This window comes from Lissotriton vulgaris, chromosome 5 (genome assembly GCF_964263255.1).
Source record: "Lissotriton vulgaris chromosome 5, aLisVul1.2, whole genome shotgun sequence".
Taxonomy (NCBI): domain Eukaryota; kingdom Metazoa; phylum Chordata; class Amphibia; order Caudata; family Salamandridae; genus Lissotriton; species Lissotriton vulgaris.
In genome coordinates, this window is record NC_141693.1 from 1,601,688,962 (window position 1) to 1,601,697,808 (window position 8,847).

General features: G+C 46.2%; 1 protein-coding gene across 2 annotated transcripts in view; it reads right to left on the reverse strand.

Annotated features, from left to right (window-relative positions):
- Positions 1-8,582, reverse strand: part of DHRS1 (dehydrogenase/reductase 1) — a 305,506-nt gene extending 296,924 nt beyond the window's left edge. The window contains exon 1 of one of the 2 annotated variants that reach the window (XM_086923740.1): positions 8,381-8,582. The gene's annotated coding sequence lies outside the window, so the exon portion shown is untranslated. The remainder of the gene's footprint in view (positions 1-8,380) is intronic. The other variant, XM_086923741.1, reaches the window with a different exon arrangement.
- Positions 8,583-8,847: the final 265 nt, after the last annotated feature.

Consider the following 8,847-nt stretch of genomic DNA (forward strand, 5'->3'; position numbering starts at 1 on the left):
AGGGTTCTGCCCTCGTGGGTGAAAGACACGGAGGGCAGGGCTAGGAGTACAAACCAACGCTTTGTGGGATTCCACGAAAAATGTGAATGGGGGACTCACCAAGCCAGGTCGCCGCTGCCGTGAGGGAAACGGCTTCATTCATTGCACCCGGCCCTGCTCGCCGGACCCCCGCTGTTGCCATCATCAAAAAGGGAGCCGGACGTCACCAGGACTACTGCTCACAGGGTGCCCTGCTGGTAGCTGTTTGAGCGCGTCAGCAGAGGGCGCCGAAGGGGCTGAAAGCCAACGCTGCTCTCCCGCAGGCCGGGCCTGTCTGCGCCCATTCGAGCTAGGAAGAGGCAGGGCTGGGCCTGGTCCCTTTCATCTTTCATTTGCCTTGGAGCACAACCCACGAGGTAATGTCTGTTTCAATCTAGTGACTGATATAAGTTCCTTGGTTGCCATCTATATTTGATTCGAAATGCTACCTTGCGCTTGTGCCACAGTGCTCTTTGACTTTTATTCTTAGTACATTGTGTAATAAAAAAAACCTATAAGGTCTACCCAAACCAAAAATGGGCAAAAGGAAAGCAATGGAGGGAGCTGGGGGATGTAATGGGATGCCAATAGAACAAAGGAAGAAAAAGAGACAGAGGAAACTCCTAATAAATGCTGGTGCTAACTGTGTGATGAATAGGATAGACAACTTAATACGAGAATGTGAAAAAATCCTAGTTAATGAGCCTAGAACTCCTGTCAATAAACACCCCCATTAAGAGCCCTGTAGTACCCCCCCAAAAAGCGGTATTTCCATCAATTTTGTAATACATCAAATCGGGGGAAAAAAGGAAGGCTTTGAGTCTGTCCCAGCCTGAAGCGAATCCCCCTGAGCATGAGTCTTTGATCGCCCAAGAAGAGAGTAGGCTGCCAAATCAGGTGGGCTTTATTGCCCAATGTTCCAACAGATTTGCCTCCCTTGATACGATAAGTGTACACTCTCACTCGATATTAACACCATTATTGCCTGATACACCCGAGAAGGTGCAAAGTTTCACATGTAATAAATATATTGGGGACCCAGTAGCAGTTATAAAGGCACTTGGAGGGGAGATCGAACAGATGAAAAGCATGTTCACCGAGCTCTGTGTAACAGTCAACTCTACACTTAACCTTAAAACAAATATAAGTCAAGTCGGATTGGTCCCCCATGCAGCTCAGGAAAGCACACGCAGCCAAGTGGGCCCAAGCTCAAACATTACAGACGCTGCGAGGTTTATGTTCGAATCACTCAGGGGGAAAGGAGGCTCACTACAGCACATACTTAGTAGACACGTTTATACCAAAGACAGTGCAGATAGATCCTATCTCCTAGTAAACAAACAAGTACCACCGGGCATACACAATAGAACTCATACTCTGTCAGTTCCTCTAACAAACTCAGGCCGTAGAAATTGTGAGAACCAAAACACACCTACAAATATATTTTTCATAGTTAATGTCCCCAAACTCACTGAGACTAGAAGCCCTAAAAATGGCGAATCACTGATTAATAAATCAATCCACTAGATTCGTCATGTACGAGGGTGTCGTTCCATCATTAGGGAGGACATAACTAAAGGAAGAAGATGTATAATCCCCAATACGACATTAGATAGTATTGAATTAACACTAGTAGATGCTAGTCTGGCTGAAAACATGGTAGCATTAGAGTATAGAACGTCCTCCCCTGATTCATCCCGTATTCAATTAAGGCGCCGTCCCTTTCTAACTGTAAGTGGTGGGGTAAAGGAACATGCTGTAGGAATTGAAGGTCCTAGGTCAAACTTGGACGCTAATGATTGACTCTATCAGAATCCACCTGAAAAAGGGGAGAGGAGTCGCAAATCCTTCTGTCGCAGCACTCCTTCTCTGACCAACCAAGGGCTACCTTTGGCGCCTCCCATTCTTATTCCACAAGAAAATGTTACACATAAAGAAACCTCAAGGCTCACTTCCGTTGATCAAACCCACTGAAACATCCTCTCCTGGAACATAGCTGGGTTAAAGAAAAATATGACAGTTCCCTTGTGGAACAAGTTTGTAGAAACTCATGGTATATGTTTATTCCAGGAGACCTGGAGTGTAACTGCACTGTATAAATCCGGCTACAGTACATTCCATATCCCGGCAGTGTCTACGGGAAAGGGCAGGCCTTCCGGAGGACTAACAGCTTGGATCAGATTAGATCTGGGCTGCTCAGCCCTCCTACATGACACAGGAAGTTCCGACATTATGTGGCTTACAAGGAGATCTATTGGAGCTCTTTAATGTCTATATAAGAGGGACAGTAGATGGCAAGTCCTCGACCATCTTAACACAGCTAGAAAATCAAATAAACAAGTGCCCCCGTCTGCGAAAATCATTGTGGCCAGCGAGTTTAACTGCACATTCGAGCCACTTAGCATTGAAGATCTACTGCATTTTACCACCAGTAAAAAGATGGTCTGACATTGTAATCCAAGTTAGTGCTATAATACTAGAATATGGCATAAAAGCAACAAATGGCAGAACCCTATCCGACATCAGGGGGAAAAATACTTTAAAATTGCATGCCCTTACCGCAATGATTATATCTTGGTCGACTTGCGCCTCTGGGCCGATGTCATTGACATGGAAGTGGGCCTAACTATTTACAGTGACCACAACACTCTAATGTTAAAATTAAAGAATAAATGGGCCCCTCACAACAAAAAATATAATACCATTGGGAATTACCTCATCTCCACAAAGGAGTTAATTCTCTCTAATTGTGGTAGGCGTCGAAGATGGCCCAAGGTTGCAGAAGCGGACCAAAAACTAAAGAACATCTCCTCAATATTATTGCCAAAGACAGCCAAACTCGAGGCAGCTTCAGATAACGTCCTTGCATGTGGCTTTGAAAAATATAAGCACGCAATTGGCCAAAGGCGGGTGCATGTCCAACATTTTATGTAAATGTTCACTCCCACGGCATCCATCTGTCAGGAGCAAGCAGCGGCACGCAGGGTACCAGCTGAATTCCTCTTCATTGGTCATTAAACATAGAACGGTCGAGTTCACTTTCGCAACGTGGCTTGTCTTGCATTGCTTCAAAAGCAGAACTAACCCCCAACAAAGCATCGAGCAGCGCTCATGACGCATCTTCATTTATTTATTATCAGGAAGCACATGTTTTTTATACACAGCATTGAGCAGTGCTTGCTGTGCGCTTTTATTTATTGATTGCGGTCATGGATGTGTGCCTGCAACAAATGCCTCCCTGTTCGCTTTGTGTGCTCTCCACTGTAAGCCACTATCATGATGTTTATTAAAAGCAAGGTGGCTGCACGCGCTACCAGCACCTGGATGGTGCTCAATCCTCCACAAACACAGGACAAGCTCTGTCTGAGCTCCAGCATCATTGTTTTTAACTGCTCTTTGGCTCAAAAGCAGACCCCTCCTACCTAATACACAACATCGAGCAGCGCTATTGTGCACCGTTATTTTATTAATGACGCCCGTATGTTAAATTTTTTTCATGACTTGCCTCCAAATCACACCTCTCCCTCCTCCAACAGAGCATGGGCATGCACAGCTGCATTTTCACTTTGAATTTGACTACTTGCAATCAATCAATCAATCAGGGGTTTGTTAAAGCGCGACAACTCACCCGTAAGGGTCTCAAGGCGCTAGGGGTGGGGGGGGGTGCAGGTTCCATTCCATCAAGGAGGGGGTCTGTTGTAGAGCCAGGTTTTGAGGTTTCTTGCGAAGATGGGGAGCAATGTTGTCTGTCTGAGGTGCAGCGGAAGGGCGTTCCATGCTTTGGCAGCGAGGAAGGAATCTCTGCGCACAGGCGCATTATGCATATCACTGGCTAGTCCCGACCCCCTTCATGCTGCAACTGGCGGTAGAGGACTGGATTGTGCACCCCATTCCACTTAATGGCCTGTTCTTTTGCCCGGAGTCACTAATACAGACACCGAACACTTCGGTCTCCTGCACGCTGGATGCATGGCGCCGCATAGCCAAGAGGATGTCCTGCTGCCTACCATACTCCCCCAGAATGCCGTTGACGTTTCACCCTTCCCTCGCGCTACTACAGGAGCGAGGGTTCCGAATGCTCTGTGAGCGACTACGGATCACCTCGTGGGGCGATCTATTTGCGAACGGAGAATTCAAACCTCCAGAGACGTTCTTCACCTCCCAGGATCGCACCCCGCTGAATGCTTTTTACTACTTATGCCTCCGCCAGGGGATGAGGGACATCCTACCTATGTTCCCTGAGGAGCCCGAGATTTTTCTTCCACTCCACTTTCTGCTATTCTCACAGGATGGGGCTCACCTAGTTGCTGGCCTTTATCGCCAGCTCCGATCTGTCGTCACATTGCCGGATGCGAGAGCTCAGACGTGTTGGAATGCTGATCTGGCCGCGGACCTTACCGACAACCAGTGGCAATACTGCTGCGCCTTAACGGCTCGAATTTCAGCCAGTAGTAGATTCAAAATAATACACTACAAATTCTTGCACCAACTGTATTACACCCCACTAAAAAAACACAGATTTCGCCTAGCCGACAACGACAGGTGTGAGCGCTGCCACGTCGAACGCGCGGGTTTTCTACACCTGGCATGGGAATGCCCCCCTGTTCATTTATACTGGCAGCAGGTAACAGACGCTCTTACAGCCATGACTGGGGAAACCATCGCTGCGGAGCCGCTTCTTGCACTACTCGGGCACACGCCTCATATTCATAAATCCTGCAGGAAATTCATAGATATTGCACTGCTTTTGGCGAAACGACGGGTAGCTTGTCGCTGGGGTAGAGGCAGAGCCCCTAAATTTAAGGATTGGTTGTTACCGATCCCTAGCCGACCCAATGATATATGGAGTCCATTGGTAGGCTATTTGCTTGCCCAGTCGGATGACGACGAACCTCCAGAGGAGGAAACTACTAGTGACTAGCTTCATTTAGAGCACTTACTCCCACAGACCACTGCCCACTAACGCTTACACCACTCCCCACTTATCGCTCTACAACGCTGCCCTACACGTTGCCCTGTTGGCCATATACCTGCATAGCACCTCCCTCGCATATTATCCACTGACACTACATACGCAGATGTTGCTGCCGGACCCTCGTTTGTCCTGTACGTCCTACTGCACTAACAAATCCACTCACCCCTAACATCAGACTCGTCATTACACAATGGCACCACACTTCACCCGTTTTCTCCAGATGACTATACTCCACCGTAAATATTAATGTGTCAAGGCATAGCATTGAAAGACTTTTTGATATGTAATGCTACCCTGCTGTTCCAGAATTCCACTCCAGAGTGGGTCCATGAGACCTCACATTATTGTTTAAAGTTGGAAACTGTTAGAAAAGGGAAAAAAACCTTGTTCTGCTGCACCACATTCTCAGACTCATGTCTCGTTGCACTGGATGTTAGACACTTACTGTATGCTGCTCTGTTACGCTACCGGGCCCCCGGGATGCCGGTTCCACAGCTGTGTCATACCTGTTATAAATTCATAATATTGCTTGCTCATCACGCTGCCAGCCTCCGGGTTGTAGGCACACGAAGCAGTGTACTGTCTATTTTATTCAATAAAGCAGTTTGAACACCAAAAAAAACCAACAAAAAAAACATACAAGTAACATTTTGGCAGAATTTATAAAGAAAGAGTTTGTGAGAAGCATACATTTATGGGCTGGTATCAGAGTGAAACAGAGGGAGGGTTATTTGTTTATAAAGCATTGAACTCAAAGAGGAGGGATCACCATAATTTTTCCATGATGAATAGGCCTTTGGCTGATAGAAATTCCAGTAATGCAGATAGCTCACTGGCAGTTCACAGCAGCAGTGACTGCTTTTAGACCAGGGTTCAATCCCCAGCTGGGAAAAATCATTTTTTTATTTTTATTTATTTTCTAAATTCCACAAATGAAAGCTGTGGCCTTGTAAATCACCCCCTAGCAGTATCTGGGAGAACTATGGCCTCGTTAGTCATAGTGCATTTCCAGCATCTAAACAAGACACCATAGAAATAGAGAAGGGACTGACATCATTTTTTTATGACAATTATGCTTTTGGCTGGGGAAAATTCCAGTAAAGTCGATGGCTCACTGGCAGTTCACAGGGACTGTGAGTGCTTTTAGACCAGGGTTCAATCCCCAGCTGGGAAAAATCTTTTATTTATTTATTTATTTTCTAAATTCCACAAATGAAAGCTGTGGCTTTGTAAATCACCCCCTAGCAGTACCTGGGAGAACTATGGCCTCCTTAGTCATAGTGCATTTCAAGCATCTAAACAAAACACCATAGAAAAAGAGAAGGGACTGACATCATTTTTTTGTGACAATTTGGCTTTTGGCTGGGGAAAATTCCAATAAAGTAAATGGCTCACTGGCAGTTCTCACCAGCTGTCAGTGTTTTTAGACCAGGGTTCAATCCCCAGGTGGGGAAAATAGTTTTTTATTTATTTTTTTAATTTATTTTCTAAATTCCACAAATGAAAGATTACCTTTTGTAAATCACCCCTAGCAGTGTCTGTGAGATTTGTGTCCTTTTTAGTCAAGCCAGTGCATGTCAGAGATTTGTGACATGCACTGGCACGTGGAAGGGGAGGCAGGTTTGCTATGAAATAAATCCCTTAATTTGTGGAATGAGACTTTGGGAATGGTTGTGTAAGAAAACTAAATGCATGGGCCAAGTGCCAGAATGGGAGGAAGGAAGGGCTCTTTGTTTATAAATAACGAAAATCAAGTGTACATTTGTGACATGCTCTAAGAAAACCAGCATGGAAAGAGAAAAAGGACATCACCCTTTTTGAAAGGCACAAAGGCTATGGGCTGAGAAAAACTATGCAGAACAGTTGGTACAGGGGCAGTTCACAGCCTCTATGAGTGCTTTTAGACCAGAGTTCGATCCCCAGCAGGTAAAATCGTTTTTTAAATTATGTTTTTTTTTATTTAATCCAGATGGAAGATATATCTTAAAAATGTTCCACTAGCACTTAAGGGGGTTTATAACACAATTATACCTCAAACAACATAGACACAAAATGTGGCATACGTCATGGCATATGCCACATGCCAGGCTTGGGCTCCAAATGGTCCACCCACAGTTCCTCTACTTTTTTTTCCCCACTTCGACCACTGGGTAAATGTAGCTTACAAGGTAGACGTGCGGTATGAAGCGCGGTGCAAAACACTTTATTAAGAGCACCGTACACCTCAAGGAATGGCCCGGCAACTCCAGTAAGGGCACTCGGAGTCCTAAAGGTCCACGCGGGAGCAGAACCACCGGCCCATGTTTAGTTCCTTTGCAGTTTGTGTCTTATAGAGCTTTAAATGGGAAAATATAAGTGCAGGTACTCATTAAATTGAGTTGTGGGCGGGGTTAGAGGCGGGGCGAGAGATGATGATACAAAGACACTTCTATTGAGTATTCATTTTGCCCTTGAACTGCCCTTGATAGTAGTCTCAAACTTAGGATATGTGCAGATTAACAGCTACATATGCTAAGAAAGGGTGGTGTGAAGACATGTTTGGAACAAGCCCTAAATCATAATGGAAGGAGCTTGTAAACTATGAGAGCATCCAATCCATTTCCAGTACTATTCGCACCTACAGGCTAATAATCAGTGCGTCCCATAACCAACGAGATGCCGGCAGAGCATCATTAATAATAAGTTCTACACCACTCAGACTCGCAACGCCCATTGGGTTCAAAGGGCTACAGGCCCCACCATCCCCCCCAACCCCCCAACCCCGGTGTGTCAGCCCAGGCTGAGACAGCTACACACAGTTTTTGAGCTTTTGTAGGCTGGCTGGTATGGCGTCCGTCTTATCGCAGCTGCACAGCTGCACCGCAGCTGCACCGAGTACTTCACAAGTCTTTAAAAGACCATCTACTTTCAAATAAGTCTGTGTTGTGTTTTCACCCCTTCTTAGAACCCCTGGATCTCTACTCTGCCTATTGCTGGAAGAAGACGCCCCCCCCCCCCAAAATGTGGCGCTAGTTGCGTCACAGACACCACTTGCAGGACATACCAAAACACGTGAGAAATGTATTATTGTAAACAAAACGTGTTAACTCATTACATGAAATGAAGGGTAAACACAAAATGTTAATGTTTCCTTTTAATATTTGCAGCCTCCTAATGTCGTACTCTTCCTACTTGCTTGACTTAAGTGAAATCCTTAGAACTTAAAGAGTGCGCACACATACACACAGAAACGAGCATTCCACGCATTTCTTTTCAAATACCCTTTAAGTGTCCCGATTTCAGCTGCCCCCTGTAAGCAGTCTGAGAGTCCAGTAAAGCAGAGAGCTCTAGACGAGGGCGAGTTGGGACTAAGACATTTGTGCAGCCGATGCACACGGCGCCGCTTACCGATCACTGGCAGAGGGCTTAGATCCGGCTGATGTCGGGCGCTCCTCGGCTCCTTCCAGCGGAGCACTCTTGGACTTGTACGAGGACAGGGAACCCACTGCTGGCGCGAGCACGGGGCCCTGGTCTCAGCTGCTGCTGCCAAATGGATTGCCTGCAGGCTCAAACTGTTGTCAACACGTTACATTCTACACTATCCGTCGGAACTCTGTCCTATTGGTCTTCTGTAGTCCCGCCCACTGAGGGAGCGGTCAAGCCGGTCTTTCAGCGAGAAGCACAGACAGAAGCAGCAGAGCCCCGAGCTGAGCAGCTGCTGTAGATTATGGCCACGACGGGGTCAGCCAGGTAGTTTTCGTAGGAATGCGCTGAAAGGGTTCGGTTTATCTTGCCGTCAGCTCTGACTACTTGCACTGACAGCCTCAAGCTAATTTCAAATTCATATTTCATAATTTTTTTTTAAGAGAACGCAA